The sequence below is a fragment of the Acomys russatus genome, unplaced genomic scaffold (assembly GCF_903995435.1).
Source record: "Acomys russatus unplaced genomic scaffold, mAcoRus1.1, whole genome shotgun sequence".
Taxonomy (NCBI): Eukaryota; Metazoa; Chordata; class Mammalia; order Rodentia; family Muridae; genus Acomys; species Acomys russatus.
Genome location: NW_026131736.1, coordinates 16,733 through 36,845, shown reverse-complemented (window position 1 = coordinate 36,845; position 20,113 = coordinate 16,733). Strand labels below are relative to the sequence as shown.

Sequence of the window (20,113 nt, the reverse complement as noted above, 5' to 3'; positions counted from 1 at the left end):
GAGACAGGATTTCAGGTACTACCTTGGAGAGATACGGTGAGAGTAGGGTGCCTTGTCTTGTCCCTGGTTTTAGTGGAATTGCTTTAAGTTTCTTTCCATTTAATTTGATTTTGGCTATAAATTTGCTGTATATTGTCATTATTGTACTTAGGTATGTGTCTTGTATCCCTGAGCTGTCTGAGAGTTTTAGCATGAAGATGTGTTGGATTCTGTCAGGTAATTTTTCTGCATGTGTTTTTGTGCAGGAGTACTCACATTTTGTCATATATATTGATGGTGACTACAGTAACACATTGGAACTTGTAGTGATGATTCAGCTCTACAGTTGTCACTCTCCAATTCTTAGCAAATATATCAAGACTCTGAAAACCATTAGTCATGACTCTCCATGAATAAAAGGATGCTGAGCTTAGGGAAGCTACATCCAGAGAGACAAGGGTTGCCTAAGGAAAGTCTGCATTTTTATCTTAAAGATATATGCAAAGGGAAAACACTGCCTTTTAAGTCTTTACTCACAACCACACAGCCCCTCTGTGTTACGAATGCCGAATTAGCAACCAGAGTGAATCACAGTATTATAAATTGTTCTTAATTCTAGTCACTTCTCATATGTGCAAATATTTTCTGTAGATTGGAGCTGATCTGTACGTGCCACATTTGTTCCTGTTTGTGATGTTTTGAAGTTTCTTTCCAAAGTATAGCTTCAGGGGTGGGAAAACTGCCTTGCTAGAGAGCTGGTAGCTCCTGATTATCTGGTAACTCATTACTTCATCAGTGGTCACTTCCATTGCTATATCTAATAGTCTGTAGAGAAAGGACTGTGGCTCATGGAGACAACATTTGAGAAAGAGCTCACTTTCCTTGTTGATACATATTCTCAAATCAATAGGTACATTGCAAAGAAGATAAATAAGTGAGTTGTCCCTCTGTGAGAAATTATACAAGTGAGCTATCAGGACCAGCAGGAGGCACTGTAGATTCACAAATTTTCTAATAAGTAAGGGAACAGCTGAAGCAGTTAAGAATGTTGTTTATTGAGTGTACTCCAGCAGCCTCTGTGGATTTCATTGCGAACATCATTATGTTCAGAGACCATGGCATTGTTGACACATACCATTTCCATACTACACCCCTGGAGAAATTATTTGTTAAATAACATCCTTATTGAGATCACCAGCATCCAAATCAGATTCATATGCTGACTGGATAGAAATACTAGTTCATGGAATACTTATAAATAATTATTAAGGATATTGCTGCCTCAGGATCCTAAGCAATATGGGGAAAAGTGTCCCTGAGTTTGCAGCTGGTAGAAGAGGTGCTCATAGACCTGGTGATCATTGGATTGTGATGGACAGCATCCTCCAAAGCTGTGAGTGAGTATCTGATAGAAACAGGGTTGTCAATGCACCTTCTCAGCATCACAAATGTGGTTAAACCTGAGGAGATTCATGTCATTCTTGAACACTTGAAGTGTGGTTCACATTAAGGAACATGGATATGGTGACTGGTTTCTCAGTGGGATGGAAGAGCTTTCTGTGTCTGGATGGGGCAAGATGGGCAATGTACCTTCCCAACATCAGAAATATGGTTGACACTGAGGAGCTTCAGGTGTCTCTTGAAAACTTGATGTGAGGTTCACATCAGTAACATGCATGTGGTGAATGGACTGTCAGTGCGATGGAAGAGCTCAGTGTGCATGTGTGCCATGATGGAGCTTGAATTCATTTCCTCAGATGCCAGAACCTCACCATGCATCTGACTAACAGACAAATCTACCAGTTCTATCTAAAAATAAAAAAGAAGCTACGACCTACATGGAGCTCAACAGTCTCTTATTGTGCGAGAGACACAGTGCTACAACTATATCCTGAGTGTGTCAGAAACTCTGGAGGAGCAGGAAGCAACCCTGGGACTGAGAAGACAGAGAAGATTAGCTTGGAGACTTGTTAGGAAATTTTCATTTTGAACATCCACTTTTGGGCCTCTTCCTCAGAATCTTATTGTGCCTTTGCCAACTTTTTAAAAAGATACCTACATATAAAGTGATGGTGACTTAGGATGTCCCTACAGTACACCATACTTTTTCAATCACTTTACCAGTGGCCAGGTCCATTGACATGTTTATTCTCTAATAAAAAAATAAAAAATAAAATAATAATGATGAATGATAAAAGTATTTCTATATGATGAGAGACAAGAAGTTTTATTAGAGTACCTGGGAGTAAATTATGACATGAATTTGACCTATAAAATCCTATCAGCTACATGTGGGTAAACAAAAGCTGCTTTGATAGCCTTAAGCCTTAAATGATCTCAAGGAATGTTCTTAACTCTGAGCTGGGACTCCTCATCTTCTTCTATCTCAATTATTCATAGGTTGGCTCTTTTCATAGTGTCTCACATTTTTTGTTGTTGCTTTTTTCATGGCTTATATTTTTCTTTCTTATTTTTTTACTTTTGTTGAATGTCTATGATGTACACATCATGCCCCAAATCCCTCTTCTCTCCAGTAAAATAAAACAAACAGAAAGACAAAAAAATCTTGTCATAGAAGCTGTAGCATATCATGCAGTATAGCTTTTTGTCCACATATGTTTACTTTCAAATGTTCATTGTTATAAGTCATGGGTCTGATTTGAGGTCTACACTATCATTACCAGATCCCTACTGGAAATGCTGTTGCATGTCCCATTGTTGCTGTGTGTCAAGGAGCTCCTTAAACACTAGATCTGCAGTTCCTGCCCCTTCATGTGTTCCAGCAGGTCATCCATGGGGTAGATGTTAGGGTGAGGTCCACTCAAAGCCCTGGATCAGGGCCTGGTCCTGTGTCCTCAGGGCAGAGCTCACTCTCTTGATCCCATGGTCTCATGGCAGGGCCAGCTCACCGACTCCCATGTCATCATGGCAGGGCTTGCTCTCCCACACCCATTCCTTCAGGGCAGGGCCAGCTCACCCCCTGCCATGTGTGTTTCAGATTTCATGGGTGCTTTGGGTCAGGAATTTTTTAGATTTAATATTTTCTTTGATGATGTATCAATTCCTTCTATTTTATCTTTTATGTCTGAGATTCTTCCATCTTTTGTAATCTGCTATTCTCCTTTCCTCTTCTGTAGGTTTTCCACCTTCAGGATTACAATACCTCATGTGTTCTTTATTGTTTTTACTTTCAGTTTCAGGTCTTGAACAGTTTTATTCATATCCTTCACCTATTTAATTGTGTTTCCTTGTATTTCTTTAAGGGATGTAATCATTTCCTCCTTATAAGGCTTTACCCGATAGATTGTATTTTCCTGAGTGTCTTTAATAGATTTATTTCCTCTTTTTAAAGTCCTCTATCATTTTTATATAATTGGAATTTCATACATTTGTTGTGCTTCCATTGTGTCTGTATATCCACGGCTTGTAGTAGTAAGATGGATGTGCTATGGAGTTGCCACATTTCCCTGGTCGGGGATCTGTATGAGAAGGTCTAACCTGGATGTTTCTGGAATGTCAGGCTTGGTGAACTTGTGTAGAGTGCCCAGAAAAGGAGTTGGGGGGTAGCACAAAGTTTGAGGTCATTGTGCCTGTCTCACCGGAAGCAAAGATACGAGGTATTTGATGGCAGGGAGGGTCTAACCAGAATGTTCACAGACTGTCAGGCTTGGGGAATGCGGGTGGATTAGTGGCCAGACAATGGAGGTTGAGGAACAGGACGCGGCTTGAGGTAGCTGTGCCTGTACCTGTGGACCCAGAGGAGCAGGGTGTTTTAGGCCATGTTTGTTGAAAACCACATACACACAAGTCATTAAACATGAGAGCTCTGGCTGGTGGTTTCCTTGAGGTTCCTTTCCCACTGATTAGTATTCATTTTACTCCAAGGTACTCTGCATGCTCCAAGAAGGAATTCCAGTACAAACCAACACAGCAACAAACTCTTTGATATTCAGTAGTGATGTGCCTGTAATATTTTCTGGTGTGGTTGTGATCTTGTGAATTTAACTAATCAATATATAACTGGATTTTATGTCCACTCTGAGAGATTGAACCCATTCTGCACTCTGATGTGTTGGCAAAGAACCTGAGACAAGATTGGTGAAGGAACTAGGGAAAAATAAAGACTTCTGGTCTGTTAGAGGAACATAGGCTTAAAGTGACTCCTAAGTACATTCTGCTGTACTCAAATGTCAGTGTCTTTTGCATCGATCATCAGAGAAGGTCACTCCTGCAGTAAATGGGACCAAACACAAAGACCCATCAAATCCTTCTCTTCAGGGCCCAGGGAACACTCCAAAAGATGTGACTGAACCATTTTGTACATATAGACATTCAGTTAGACTAGCCACATTTGTTGAAGATGTTTTTGTCCCCATTCCCTGGTTTTGGCTTCTTTGTCATAAATCACATGTTCATAGTTGTGTGCATTTATTTATGGGACTTCAATTGATTACATTGATTATCCAGTTTTTTTCTATGCCAGTAAATTCAGTTTTTATTATTATTTCTTGTAGTAAAGCTTGGTGTCAGGAATACAGATTCCTCCAGAAATTCTCTTACTGTATAGGATTGTTTTAACAAATCTGGGCTATTTTTTGTCTGTACCCATGAAATTGAGAATTGTTCTTTTAAGGTATGTAAATAATTTTGTTGATGTTTTGATGGGAATTTCATCGAATCTGCAGATTGCTTTTGGTAAGATGGCCATTTTTATAGGTTAATCCTACCAATCCATGAGCATGGAAGAACTTTTCATCTATTGATTTCTTCTTCAATTTCTTTCTTCAGAGAATTCAAGTTCTTGTCATATAAGTCTTTCACTTTCCTGGTCAGAGCAACACCAATGAACTTTATATTATTGGTTTCTATTGTGAAGGATGTTGTTTCTGTAGTATTTTCTTCCTCGGCCGTTTGGAATTTGTATATAGAAGGTCTACTGACTTTTTTTACTTAATTTTGAATCCAGCCACTTGGCTAGATGTGTTTACCAATTGTAGGAAATCTGTGGTAGAATTTTTGGGCCATTTTTGTATACTATCATTTGTTAATAGGGATCCTTTGATTTCTTCTTTTCCAATTTATTTCTCCTTGATTTATTTAGTTGTCTTATTACTGTAGCTAGAATTTCAAGAACTATATTGGAGAATTATGGAGAGAGTGGGCACTTGTCTTTTTCCTGATTTTAGTGGAATTGCTTTAGGTGTCTCTCCATTTCATTTGGTGTATATTTCTGGCTTGCTGTATATTACCAATATTGTACTTAGGTATGTACCTTGTATCTCTGATCTATATAAGACTTTTAACATGAAAGCATGTTGGGTTCTGTCAGATGATTTTTTTCTGCAGGTATTCACTTTCAGGTACATGTTTTGTCATATATATTGGTGATGGCTACACTAACACATTGGTACTGGCAGTGGGTGATTCAGCTCCACAGCTGTCATTCTCTAAGCCTGAGCAAATATACCCAAGACTCTAAAAAACATGACTCATGAGCTTCCATGAATAAGAGGATGCTGATCTTGGGGAAGCTATATCCAGATAGACAATAGTTGCCTGAGGACACAGTCAGCATTTTTCATTCTTAAGGATACATGGCAAAGAGAAACACCACCCCTGCTAAGTCTTTACACACAACTATACAGCACACCTGTGACATGAGTGCTGAATTAGCAAACAGACTGAATCACAGTACAAGTTTTCTAAATTTTGGCTGCTTGTCAGTTGTGAAAATATTTTCTGTAGCTGGGAACTGATCTTTAAGTGCCACATTTGTTCCTCTTGCTGGTGTTCTGAGTTTTCTGTCCCATTTGCAGTTTCAGGACTCGGTAAGTTACTTTGTAGAGAGCTTGTAGATTTGGCTTATCTCAAGTTTCTTCTCTGGTAACTCATGACTTCATCATGGTCCCTTCTATTGCTAGATCTAACAGACCCTAGCAAAAGGACAGTGTTCATGGAGACAATGTATGAGGCACAGCTCACCTTCCATTGTTGAAATATCTTCTCAGAATCAATAGTACATTGTAAAGAAGAAAAATAATTGTATGAGAAATTACACAAGTGAGTTCTCAGGACCAGCAGGGGCGCTGTATTTCCACCAATTCTCTCAGAAGTAAAGCAGCAGCTGAAGCTGATAAGGAAGCTGCTCACTGATTGTATTCCAGCAGCCTCTATGGATTTCATTGCCAACATCATTATTTTCAGAGATGATGGCATTGTAGACATATACCATTTCTATGCTACAACCCTGGAGAGTTTGTTTGTTAAGTGTCCCAGAGTTTGCAGCTGTTAGAAGAGGTGTTCATAGTCTCGTTTGTCACCGGGTCCCGATGGACAGCAACCTCCAAAGCTCTGTGTAAGTGTCTGAGAGAAACGGGATGGTCAATGCACCTTCTTAGCATGAGGAATATGGTTGACACTGAGGAGATCCCTGTTGTCCTTGAACTCTTGAACTGTGGTTTGCACTAAGTAACATGGATATGGCAACTGGGTCCTCAGTGGGATGGAAGAGCTCTGTGTATCTGTCTGATTGTGGTAGGATGGTCAGTGTACCTATTCAGTATCAGTAAAATTGTTAACACTGAGGTGCTTCAGGTGTCTCTTGAAAACTTGATGTGTGGTTCACATAAAGGAACATGGATGTGCTAAATGGATTGTCAATGCGATGGAAGAGCTCAGTGTGCATGCGTGCCATGATGGAGTTGAATTCATTTCCTCAGATGCCAGAACCTCACCATACATCTGACTAACAAAAAACTCTACCAGATCTATCTAAAAAAATTCATGTCTTCATCTAAGAAACACCCTTCCTCTTGATTTTGTAAATTAGTTTGTGATTGTAAATACAGTGATGTCCACACAACCCCATTAGTACCCACTTTTCCACAGTCTCTGAGCACACAGGTTCTCACCTTGGCATGAAGCTGCTTCATTTCTACCTGGTGGCAGCAGCTACAGGTAAGTGCATTACTAGGAGAAGGGCTAACGGGAAAACAGAGACTGAAGTGTCCATGGCATTCATTCTATAGGTGTCACTCCTAGGTTCAGGTACTGGAGTCTGGGGCTAGCCTGAGGAATCCTGGAGCTTCAGGAAAATTTACCTGCAAGGATTTTGAGTCAGTTAGCTTTCCAGTTTTTTATATCGGGACACTCAGTGAGGCAGAAGCCTGGGCATGGGATTGAACTGGTTGGAAGAATACTCCCAAGCACTGGCAGAACAAACTATGTAGAGAAATTTCAGGACAAATGCACACTGGGTTCACACAATGTTAAAAACAGATTACACTTTCTTTACCTATTTGACCTTTGTTGGAAATATAGGATGATTCCATTCTCTAGCTGCTGAGAATAGAGCACGAACAACATGCTTTGAGTAAATATGGAATTTCAAGTGTCTCTATAATGTGTAGAGCCATTTGGGTATATGTTTTGAGGCCTGTAAATGAGACACATAATAGATTTATTTATTTATTTATTTATTTATTTATTTATTTATTTATTTATTTATTTTGGCAAATTTGCCAAACTGATAACCAGTGTTAATATACTCCCTTCAAGGGTGAGAGAGGATCAGCCTTCATGACGTCCATGTCATCACTTGTACTCTTGCTTCTCATCATCTGACTGAGGTCAAGTTAGAACATTAGGATTCCTTTATGTGCCTTTCAACTGGCTGAGGAATCTGGTTGTAGGACACATAAAACCTACCTGATTTGTAAATTCTTCCTGTTGGGTAGGTTTACTAGTGCAGGAAGGTGCTGTGTAGCTTGAAGGAAGAGCAAAAACATCAGTGATCTCATGCAGTACCAGGCCTTGCAGTCCACAGCATCTTCCTTCAGGTAAGGTGTAGCCATTAGTGCCTGGTTGCTATACAAAAACCAACTCCTTTCTAATTGAATTTTTGGCCTGAACCATAGGAAAGAGTTTGTTGTAGTAAACATGGCAAAAGTCCATGGTTAGAGATGATGTAATCCCTGGTAGACCAGAGTGCTCATTGTCATGTTGCCAAACTGTCTTATAAATGTTTATGATCATACCAAGTATATTATTTCTGTTCTCAGCTCTCAGCATGCAGTATGTATGAACCGATGCAGACATTCATGATAGTCAAGTGCTGCGAATGATTGGCAGAGTACTCAGTCACAGATGAGCCAACAATGTCACCCTCTCACCCAAACATTAATTGCATACATCTGAAAGAAGAGAGGGGACATGGGATGCATATACTCAGTGGATTAGGATTTGAAGCTTAGCATCCTGCTGCCTGACCCAGGTTTTTCTATCTCCTTCTTCCCCAGCTGGACTAGGGCCTTATCTAAGAAATACCATGCTCATGAATATGTAAATCACTTGAATCTATGGGGCTTAAATTCAGAAATTTCCACACCATAAAAACAACCTCTGATCTGTGTCCTCTCCGGAGTCAGTGAACACACCATCCCTAAGGATGGAATGGAGCTGAAGCATCCTCTTCATACTGTCTGTGACTACAGGTAAAAGGCTCACCAGCACAAATCTGAAGAGGAAACAGGTACTGAGGTGACAATGACATCCATTTTGCCTTTCCCTCTTGAGGTGTTCTGTCTCAGGTCCAGCTGCAGCAGTCTGGGGCAGAGCTGATGAGACCTGGGTCCTCAGTGAAGTTGTCCTGCAAGGCTTCTGGCTACAGCTTCACCAGCTACTATATGCACTGGGTGAAGCAGGGGCCTGGACAGGGCCTAGACTGGATTGGGTGGATTTATCCTGGAGATGGTGATACTAGCTACAATCCGAAGTTCAAGGGCAAGGCCAAATTAACTGCAGACAAATCCTCCAGCATAGCCTACATGGAGCTCAGCAGCCTGACATCTCAGGACACTGCGGTCTATTACTGTGTGAGAGACACAGTGCTGCAACCACGTCCTGAGTCTGTCAGAAACCCTGGAGGAGCAGGAAGCTGTCCTGGGACTGAGAAGACAGAGAAGATTAGCCTGGAGACTTTCTCAGAAGCAATCACTTTGAGCATTCATTTTTATGCTTCTCCCCACATCCTACATTGTCTTTCTCAACTTTGTAAAGAAACATTTATGAATAAAGTGATGTTGATTTAGGATGACCCTGTAGAACACCAGACCTTTCAACATCTTCATCAGTGACAACCTCCACTGACATGTTTTTTCTATAATAAAACAATGAAAATGCAAAACCATGATGATGGATTTATAGAGACTGTCTCACACACAGGGTAATCCTAAGCAGGTCACAGTGGTGGCTCAGCTTTCTGCTAAGGGCTCTGCAGCTGCCCAGGTGAGGTCCTACCTGTGAGGAGACTTATCTTTTTAAGGTCTTTCTAGCCAGGATGCTAGAGATCAGCTCCAGGTCACAGCAATGATGAATGGCCAGGCTGGTGCCTGGTGTTTCGCTATGTACTTTAATTCTTCACATTTCAGGCTGGTAGCCTCTCTATTTACATGTTAACTTTTAAAGTTCTAGGCTGGTAGCCTTGCTATTTACACCTTGGCAGAAAAAACAAGCAGTTTTTACAAACCTCGCAGACACATACACACATATAATCAATGGACAAAACAAAGGAGCTCCTAAAGGCACCATTAATCCACATGTATTTGATCAAACATACAGACGCACATTTTTGGATGAGGCAAATAGCTTCAACTACTGTTTAATATGTTCTTGGGTTTTTATATGATCTAATACAAAGGTTATCTATGTTTGGAAAAAATTACATCATTCAAAATAGATACAGTAGGATTATTGATCCTAATATCTAACTAGATACATTGTTTATTACAAGCTTAAAGCAGTAGTTTTACTGTATGCTCATTATGAATTGAAAGCTGAAGTTTTATCTTTTTCTAATTTTAAATAATTATTATGTACTCAATGAAAGAGGTTTTTATATATCAAGATTTTTCTAAGATATATATGTATATATATGTGTATATATATAGCCATTTATTCTTTGTTTCTATGTTCATATTATCTTTCATATCATGGTATACATGGAGGCCATAATCTTAGACTAAGCCTAAAAGAAATGTATTTCCTTGATTATTAATTTATTTCAATCTTGTTTCCCATCTTGCTGTAATTCACTTGGATGTTTGCTTTTTCCAATCCAGCATGTGATTGCTCCCAGCAATGCACCATAAAAATATCTCTGGGTTATGAGAAAGAAGAACTTTTGCTGAAATAGATGAGAATAATAATATGAATATGATCTGGAAAGTCCAAATCACCAAACTTTGGTCAAACAAAACATTCATTTAATCATCTCAATTCTGATGTAACCTCAAGGTGTCTTTTAACTCTGGCTGTTTGTTCCAGGAGAAATTCTGTCTTTAGAATGTAAGATATACTCATCTTAGACTGTATTGCCACATAAGTATAATTCCTATAAGTTGGTTTAAAGTAGTATTCAATCTTTTCACAGAACTCTTCTGTCACCTCACTGTATGCACAAGTCAAGTGAGGTAGGTTCTCAGATTGTACTTACCTTTGTCCCACATTTCCTTCCCTCCCAGTCTCATTAACCTGCCAAACACTCTCAAGCATTTACAGAACACTGATGGAGCAGCACCTATCACAGTCCATTGCATATGTTCTGGTCTCCCTTTTTCTATAAAGTACTTGGTTTTGAATAATGGATGAATAACAACCACCATAGAGACCTGTGGTACTTAGTAATATCAAGGAAAATAATTTAGCAAGAAGTATTTTTTACTAAGAACATTAATATTACATGTTCCAACAGCAGATATTTACTCTTTGTGAAAATCTTAGTGTCATGTGCTTCATATGGATACAATCCTATGGGAATATGGACGCATGAATCCTCTAGGCTAATACTTTGCTATAGATTTTGCAAATCTGTGTTGAATTTAAAATGTTGTTAGGAATACCAGTGAGTTTATAAAGAACAATCCTGTCTCCTACTCATAAAAAGCAGAGATTGGCCAGAATGCAGGGGAATGTTCCAGTTCTGGCCTCTGAATTGAATGTGATTCTGTGGCATACTGTGAAGTGGATGTAATACCTTAAGTCAATGACCTGTCTGATACCTGCTGGAGAATTCATTTCAAGTACCCAGACACTTCATACTGCATGAAGAAGAGATCTCCACAAAAGGCCCTTGATGTCTAAGTAGACTAACAGCGAATCCCTGATATAGAGATTTAATACTGAATTTAAAAAAAGTTCATCATTTTTTCAAAAATAATAGAGATTTTCATCTCTATCATGATTAAGAATGTTTCTTCAAGTGTTTCTTAGTCACTTCTATTTTATCTTTTGAGATTTCCCTGTTTAAATGTATGTTTCATTTTTTATTTGCAATGTTTTATTTGATTTGTCACCACAGAAAAACTACTGTCAGTTACCATGTATTAAGGTAGAAGAAACTGAACGTAATAGATTGATCTTATAGAGCATTTGCTAATAGATTTTTATTACAGAGATTAAGTCGCACATGCTCAAATTTATGTAAAAGAGTGCTGCCCCCAAATATACCAACAATGTCTGCATTGAGTAGGCCCTTTATTTTCCAAAGGAAAAAAATGCTCTTTTTTTTTTTAAAACTAATTGAAACATTTATTTTCCTTTTTTTTATTAATTTATTCTTGTTACATCTCAATGTCTATCCCATCCCTTGTATCCTCCCATTCCTCCCTCCCCCCCCCATTTTCCAGCTATTCCCCTCCTCTATGACAGTTCCTGAGGGGGATTACCTCCCCTGTATATTCTCATAGGGTATCAAGTCTCTACTTGGCTACCTGCTGTCTTTCCTCTGAGTGCCACCAGGTCTCCCCCTCCAGGGGACATGGTCAAATGTGAGGCACCATAGTACGTGAGAAAGTCATATCACACTCTCCACTCAACTGTGGAGAATATTCTGACCATTGGCTAGATCTGGGAAGGGGTTTAAAGTTTACCTCCTGTATTGTCCTTGGCTGGTGCCTTAGTTTGAGCAGGACCCCTGGGCCCAAATCTGCCTACTTGTAGATTTCTAGGACCCTCTGTATCCTTTTATTTTGCTATTCTCCCATGCGTCTCTCATTTAGAGTCCCAATAGGATGCCCTCCCCTCTGTCCCAGTTTCCTGGTAAGTGAAGGCTTTCGTGGGACATGCCCCTTGGGCTAGTATGCAGATAGAAGTGAGTATATACCATTTGATTCTTTCTGCTTCTGGGTTAACTCATTATAATCATTTCTAGCTCAATCCATTTATCCACAAATTTTGGGAATTCCTTGTTTTTAATAGCTGAGTAGTATTCAATAGTGTATATGTACCACAGTTTCTTTATTCACTCTTCTACTGAGGGACACTTAGGCTGTTTCCATGTTCTGGATATTATGAATAAGGCTGCTATGAACATAGTTGAGCAAATTTTCTTGTTGTGTGCTGGAGCATCTTCTGGGTTTATTCCAAGGAGTGGAATAGCTGAGTCTTGAGGAAGCCCTATTCCCATTTTTCTGAGATAGCACCAGATAGATTTCCAAAGTGGCCATAATAGTTTGCATTCCCACCAGCAATGAAGGAGTGTTCCTCTCTCCCCACATCCTCGCCAGCATGTGGTGTCACTTGAATTTTTGATCTTAGCCATTCTGATGGGTATAAGATAGAATCTCAAAGTTGTTTTGATTTGCATTTCCCTGATGACTAAGGAGGTTGAGCATTTCTTTAAGTGTTTCTCAGCCATTTGATACTCCTCTGTTGAGAATTCTCTGTTTAGTTCCAAGCCCCATTTCTCTATTGGGTTATTCGGTTTGGTGGTGTTTAATTTCTTGAGTTCTTTATATATTTTGGATATTAGATTTTTGTCAGATGTAGGGTTGGTGAAGATTTTTTTCCAGTCTGTAGGCTGTCACTTTGTTCTCTTGACAGTGTCTCCTGCCTTACAGAAGCTTCTCAGCCTCATGAGGTCCCATTTATTAATGGTTGACATTAAGGCCTGGGCCATTGGTGTTCTGTTCAGGAAGTTGTCTCCTGTGCCAACATGTTCCAGGCTTTCCCACTTTTTCCTCTAAATGGCTTAGTGTCTCTGGTTTTATGTTGAGGTCTTTAATCCACTTGGATTTGAGTTTTGTGCAAGGTGACCAATATGGGTCCAGTTTTATTTTTTTACACATAGACCTCCAGTTAGACCAGCACTATTTGTTGAAGATGCTATCCTTTTTCCATTGAATTTAATTGGCTTCTTTGTCAAAAATCAAGTGACCCTATGTGTGTGGATTCATATCTGGGTCTTCAATTCGATTCCACTGATCAACCAGCCTGTTGCTGTGCCAGTACCATGCTGTTTTAATTACTATTGCTTTATAGTACAGTTTGAGATCAGGTATGGAGATTCCTCTGGAGCACCTTTTATTGTACAAGATTGTTTTAGCTATTCTGGGTTTTTTGTTTTTCCATATGAAGTTCAGAACTGAACTTTCAATGTCTTTAAAAAATTGTGTAGGTATTTTGATAGGGATTGCATTAAATCTGTAGATTGCTTTTGGTAGGATGGCCATTTTTACTATGCTAATTCTCCCGATCCATGAGCAAGGAAGATCATGCCATCTTCTCAGGTCATCTTCAATCTCTTTCTTCAGAGTTTTGAAATTTTTTTCATACAAGTCTTTCACTTGCTTAGTTAGGGTAACTCCTAGATATTTTATATTGCTTGTGGCTAATGTGAAGGGTGTGGTTTTCCTAATTTCTTCCTCTGCAAGCTTGTCATTTGTGTATAGGAAGGCTACAGACTTTTTTGAGTTAATTTTGTATCCAGCCAATTTGCTGAAGGTGTTTATCAGCTGTAGGCATTCTCTGGTGGAATTTTGAGGGTCACTTATGTACATTATCATATCATCTGCAAATAGGGATAATTTGACTTCCTCCTCTCCCATTTGGATACCCTTGATCTCCTTTTGTTGTCTTATTGCTCTGGCTATAACTTCGAGTACTGTATTGAAGAGATATGGAGAGAGTGTGCAGCCTTGTCTTATTCCTGATTTTAGAGGAATTTCCTTGAGTATCTCACCATTTAATTCGATTTTGGCTATTGTCTTGCTGTATATAGCCTTTATTATGTTGAGGAAAGTGCCTTGTATCCCCGATCTCTCTAAAACTTTAAACATGAAACGGTGTTGGATTTTGTCAAATGCTTTCTTCCATCTCTTAGATTTTAAGACATATTTATATTAGAATAACTTTTTGCATCTGTATAATTTCTCTAATCTGCTCAATGGTATTATTAAGTCTTTTCACAGAACTTATCAATCACCTCACCCTATGTACACTTTAATCGAGGTAGGTTTTGAGATGATACATACCTTTGGTCCCATATTTCCTTCCCTGCCATTCTCAGTAACCTGCCCTATATTCCCAAGCATTTCTAGAACACTGATACAGCATCAACTTTCACAGCCCATTGCAGACATTGTGGTCCACGTTTTTCTATAAAGTACTTGGTTTGGGGTTATGGGTGACTAAGAACCAGCATAGAGACCTGTGGTACTTGGTAATCTCAAGAAAAATAATTCAGAAGGAAGTCTTTTTAGCTCAGAACATTAATGAATACATGTTGCTATAGCAAGCATGCACTATCTGTGAAAACCTGAGTGTTCTATTTTTTATATGAATGCAATTATATGGAAAATTTGCAGGCACGAAACCCCTAGGCCAATATTTCATTAGTGATTTTGCAAATATGTGTTGAATTTAAGATGTTGTTAGAAATCCCAGTGATTTTTAAAAGAACACTCCTATCTCCTCCTCCTGGAAAGAGAATGACCAGCATGCAGGGGAATCTTCCATGTCTAGCCTCTGAATGAATGCAATTGTCCAGTGTACTGGGAAGGAATCTGTTAAGTGACTGTAGCACCTTGATTTAGTGATTTGTCTGATGTCAATTTTAAGTACCCAGATATTTCACACAGCATGAAGAGGAGATCTCCACAAAGGGTCCTGAATGTCTAAGTAGCCCAAGAGTGAATCCTTGAGACAGAGATTTACTGCTGATTTTTTTCAATTTACAGGTTGTTCCTTCCTTCTTACCCAGAAAAAGCAAATAGTCCACTCCCTTGTAATACCGAGCCATTGACAGGTAGCTACTTCTGCATAGTCACCTCTCAAAGGTGTTAGAAATCATAGTGTTTCCTAAAATTACAAGTGAAATAATTCATGTCTGGTATTCAAGGGTACCATCATATTTTTCGTTTCTTGTGTGCTTCTAGGCAAAAACACACTCTTTCTTTGTGTTATAGGAATTAACTTCCTATATGTATGAGGTTTGGGTTGTTGTAAGTTTGAACTGGATGAGTCCAGGAACATTCATTGGGACAAATGCAGGTAGTATCGCCTGGACAGTCAAAAATTTTATCTCTTAAAGAATTCTATTTTATCTGCCTTGATGTGTTACAATAACACAATATTTTTTGAGTACTCTTCCTGACATATGAAGGATTGTTGAGGGTACAATGTTATCTACAAAACATTTCAGGCTTATCCTATATGAGAGTGAGATTAACAAAACTGAGACCATGTATCAGCCTGGTGAACACAAAGAGAACATTGTCAGTTACCATATGTTCTTATTTTTAGAAAGCATCAAGGTCACATTTAAGTAGAAGAAACTTGAAGTAATAGATTAGAGTTATATAAGATTTACTAATAGATTTTCATGATAGAGGTTAAATCACACAAATCAGATATTAGGTAAGGGAGTGCTGCCTCCAAAGTACCCCATCAAGGTCTATGCTAATTAAGCCAATTGAAAGAATAATAATCTTACATAGCTGACCTGTAAATGTTTGTCTACCAGGATTATGCAGACATTATGCCCATCCATGATGATCATGCCTCTACCTGGAACCTCAGTGAGGCAGAGCAGGGTCACAACTAACATAAAGTCCTGCTCTACCATTAACTTTTTTTTCTTCTTATCAGGAAAAGCATAATGCCGCTACATGGGTTATGTAAAGCTGAGTGACAGCTACTTAAAACAACACAGCTGTAGTTAGGAACGTATTCTCTAATAGAAGACTTATAGAAGGTATTGCCATCCACAATCTCAAATTGTGTTAGAACTTTAATAATGAAAACAGCAGGGTATTGGAGAAAAGAGACACATTGATAAAGGAATCATCTTGAAGAAGCAGATAGAAGCAAATACACCGATGGAGCACTTGATTTTTGATAAATCATGTCATACATACTGGAAAAAAGACAGTATCTTCAACAAATGCTTCTCATCAAAAATAATGACTACATTTTGAAGAATGAAAATAAATTAATACTTATCTCCATGTACAAAACGTAATATCAAATGTATCCATGACTTCAATGCAATGTCAGATACACTGATTATGACATAAGTGAAAAAGGAAATGTCTTGAGTTCATTGGAACCAGAAAAGATGTTCTGAACAGAACAGCAATAGCATAGGCAATAAGTACAACATGTAATAGTTCATGAAAGAACTTCATGAATTGATAAGCTTTGTATTGCAAATAATACCATAATTTGTATAAATCAGCAGGTTATAGAATGAGAAATGGGTAAATCAACTATAATTTGATACAAGGCTAAAATTAAAAATAATACAGATCTCAAAAATGGAGATAAAGAAAACAATTCAAATAAAAAATGAAATAGAGATCTAAAGAAGGGAATCTCAAAAAATTAAATATAAATGACTAAAAAACATTTGAGGAAACCTTCTTAATCACCATAGAGATGAAAACAAAAACTTATTCGAGATTTTTATTTTATACCAGTCAGAACTCTCGATATCAGTAAAATGATATTCACTAATGCTGAAAGGATGTAGAGTAACAGGAGGCTGGAGGAGTGTTTAGTTACAAAGTCATTATGGAAAAATATGAGGCAGTTCATCAGGAATCTGGGAGTATATCTGCCTTAACATAGAGCTATACTACTGTTCACCATACGTCCAAAGGACTTTATCTCTAAGTAAGGACACTTGATGAAACATTTTTATTTCCACTCAATTGATAATAGCCAAAAGTTAGACACAGCATAGACGTTCATCAACAGGAAAACAGTGAGAGAAAAAGGATATGCAAACACAACAGAATATTATTCCAATGTTAAAAAATGAAATAATGAAATTCAAAGAAAATGCATGGAACTAAATAAAATCATCCCAAATGAGATTATTCAGATTCAAAAGCACAAATATGTACATATTCACTTTTCTGTGGATATTAGATGTTAAGTCTTCCAGAGGCACACTACAGTCCTTATAACTACAGATGTTATGTATAGAGTGACAAAATAGGGGAAAGGATATTTCTCTCTAGGAAAGGGTAATAAATAATTAGTTGTGGGTAGATGTGAGGAGGGAAGAGGGAGAGTATACAGTTAATATGAAGAGAGATATCTAAGCCTCAAGTGTATATGAGACATGATTTGGAAATCTTAAACCATAGACGCATTTCCTTTTTAAAAATTTGGTTGTTATTTATTTACTTTGCATCCAAATCACACATTCTCCTCCCTCCTCTCCTCTGAGTTCTTCCTCTCCACATCTCATAAGGTTAGATCCTGCCTCTGAGAGCAGACTTTACATGACATGCAAAGGCATATCTGATTGCTGCCCTATGCTGTGCATATCTTGAATCCCATTACCCATATCATCAACATATAACATGCTGTCTTCACATAAATAAAAATAGTGCCTGCAATCCAAGTGTTTGAGAATTTCTGAAGAATGAATTGAAGACTACATATTTATCTAATTGCAGAGCTTTTCTCTTTACATGTCACTGTGATAAATAGGGTGACCCAGGCATGCCTATAGCCCTGATTGGAAATACATTAAATAAAGTTTCATTTTGAGTATTTCTGAGGTCTGGAATTTTGGATGCTGTAAACCATTCAGTGAAATGTTCTGAGAAAATGAGTTATTCTGCTCCAAAATTTCATAATATTTTCTAAATTTTGAGACTTCGTTGGCAGGGAGCTTAACACCTATATTTCTATAACATTGCCGAATAAAATTTATGCACATTAACATTTGTACCACATAGTTCACACTTGCTCTCACATTTTTAAGCTGTGACTCGACAGTACTCTATACATATCTGAAGTACTGAGGAAAACTATCTGCATCTGACGCAGCTCATATCACAGACTTAAATATTCAACATCACAATTTTATGCCCTCTGTGCACAAATCATCTGAGATGCAAAATCCATGTTCCTGGTTAGAGAAGATGTTCTAGCTTTTCAAAAGTCTGTTGTCTGCCTTTCCGATATTCAGGACCAGCATGTCTTGTATCTCTGGCCCTTGGCCATTTCTTGCAATCCAAGCACCTTAGTCAGGTTCCTAGATCATTCTATGATCTTTTGCTTCTGGTGGACCTTTTCTACTGCCTGTCTTTGATGAGGACATTTGTTATGATATTTGAATATCATGGACATACTTTCATATATTCTTTTATTTGAAGTCATATAATTAATCAGAGATGAAAAGTCATTGTGACATAGACAACCCACTGGAAAAATGACCCAAATGTTAGTGCAGGTCTTACGGTCCATCCTCCCCTAAGGCTCCAGTGCTTCAGCTGGCACTCAGCATTCTGGGTTTGTCTTCTTTTTACAGCATTCTTACAATTTGTGGTAAGATCATATTTCATGGTTTAGCTGCACCTTGATATTCCAATCTTTTGAAAGTTTTAAATATAAAGATGGTTTATTAATAAAAATGAGTTGGTGGTTCTTGGTCTAGCTTTGCTTGATAAGATCAGGAATTCACTTAGACTTTTCTGCACATATTCAATCATGTTCATACCAAAAAGTCACTGTTGCCCAAAATTAGGTGAATCATATTCTCTCTAAGTTCTAAAACATCAGTTGTGACAAGAACAAAAAGGAATTCATTGTTCTGTACCATCACTGAATATCCCCAGGCCCGAGCAGTGTGTGACTTCCATCATCCTCTGCCCACTGTGGCCTCCTCCAGGACGCTCAGCATCTGAGAGAACTGAGCAAAGAAACCATGTTTTTCTGTTCATAGTTTGTTTTCTTGTGTAGTTTTAAAGTCATCACAAATAGAAGGCAATATAAACTTGAAGGCACTGGCCATTGAATAACAGAAATCAAAATAACATGATGCAGAAAATTGACAGATGAGTAAAATCAATGAAACATTACTCACTTCCATGAAATTACCGTTTATAACTGCCAGGCCACAGATGCACATAGTCTAATGGTATTCAAAAATCGTCCATCTCTTTATAATTTTCTTTCTTTTCTTTTTTTTGAAAGAAAATTTGTACTGACTGGACTCACACAGAGGCCATTTCTGGCACCAGGCACAGAGCATCATGAAGTTTGGAGAAACACCAATGCTTTGAGTTCTTCTCATGTCCTCCATACAAAAACACAGGTGAAGATCCCTGGGTGAGTGACCAGAGTCAGGACGCTTCATCTTAGAGTGAGGGTCTGGCTCAATCCTGCTCCTTCTAAAAGACATTCATCATAAGTTTCTATTTTGCTGAGGACATTGATTTTCAGTTAGCTACTCTCTATGGGTGTTGACCTTCCTTTTGGGTAGGAAAGTGATCAGGAAACCCACAATTCTGAGGCCTGGGCAGGAACCCAAGCTCTGAGGTGGGACAGCAAGGGAAGGGTATCCTGAGATACAGGAGCCCAGGAGCCACATAATTCTGAGAGAAGGTCTTCTCAGTAGAGATAGTGCAGTTCCCAGGGGAGGGTTACCTCAAGCCATGAAGAGCTAACAAGCTTTAGAGTAAGAGTTCAGCTCTTTTTTCACTTCTTTTCTTCGGGATTCTTATCTTCTTGAGAGAGTCATAAGAGGCAGTAAACCTCTTAAAAGAAATTTTGTGGAGAGACAAATCCAGGTGTGGATTCCTCTGCTCTAAGGTGAAGAGAGTATAGAACTGGGTAAACACAGTATATAGGTTTCTTTAGGGGGTGGAGTTTTCTAAAGCAGAGAATTCCAGATTGAAGATTGGTGAGATTTCAAGTCCTACCAATTGGGGGAAGCCTAGAGATTGGTGGAGTTTTGTTTATTCTTTTCACCTAAATTAGCATAAAACTGGGGGTGGTCCCAAAGAGGGGCTGAAAATGGGCATTGTAACAGTTAGAGGCTAGAATCATTTGGTTGGCA

General features: G+C 38.5%; 1 gene segment (V, D, J or C); it reads left to right on the top strand.

Moving 5' to 3' along the window:
* LOC127186438 (Ig heavy chain V region 3-like) overlaps positions 1-20,113 on the top strand; it is a 33,514-nt gene that overhangs the window by 12,099 nt on the left and 1,302 nt on the right.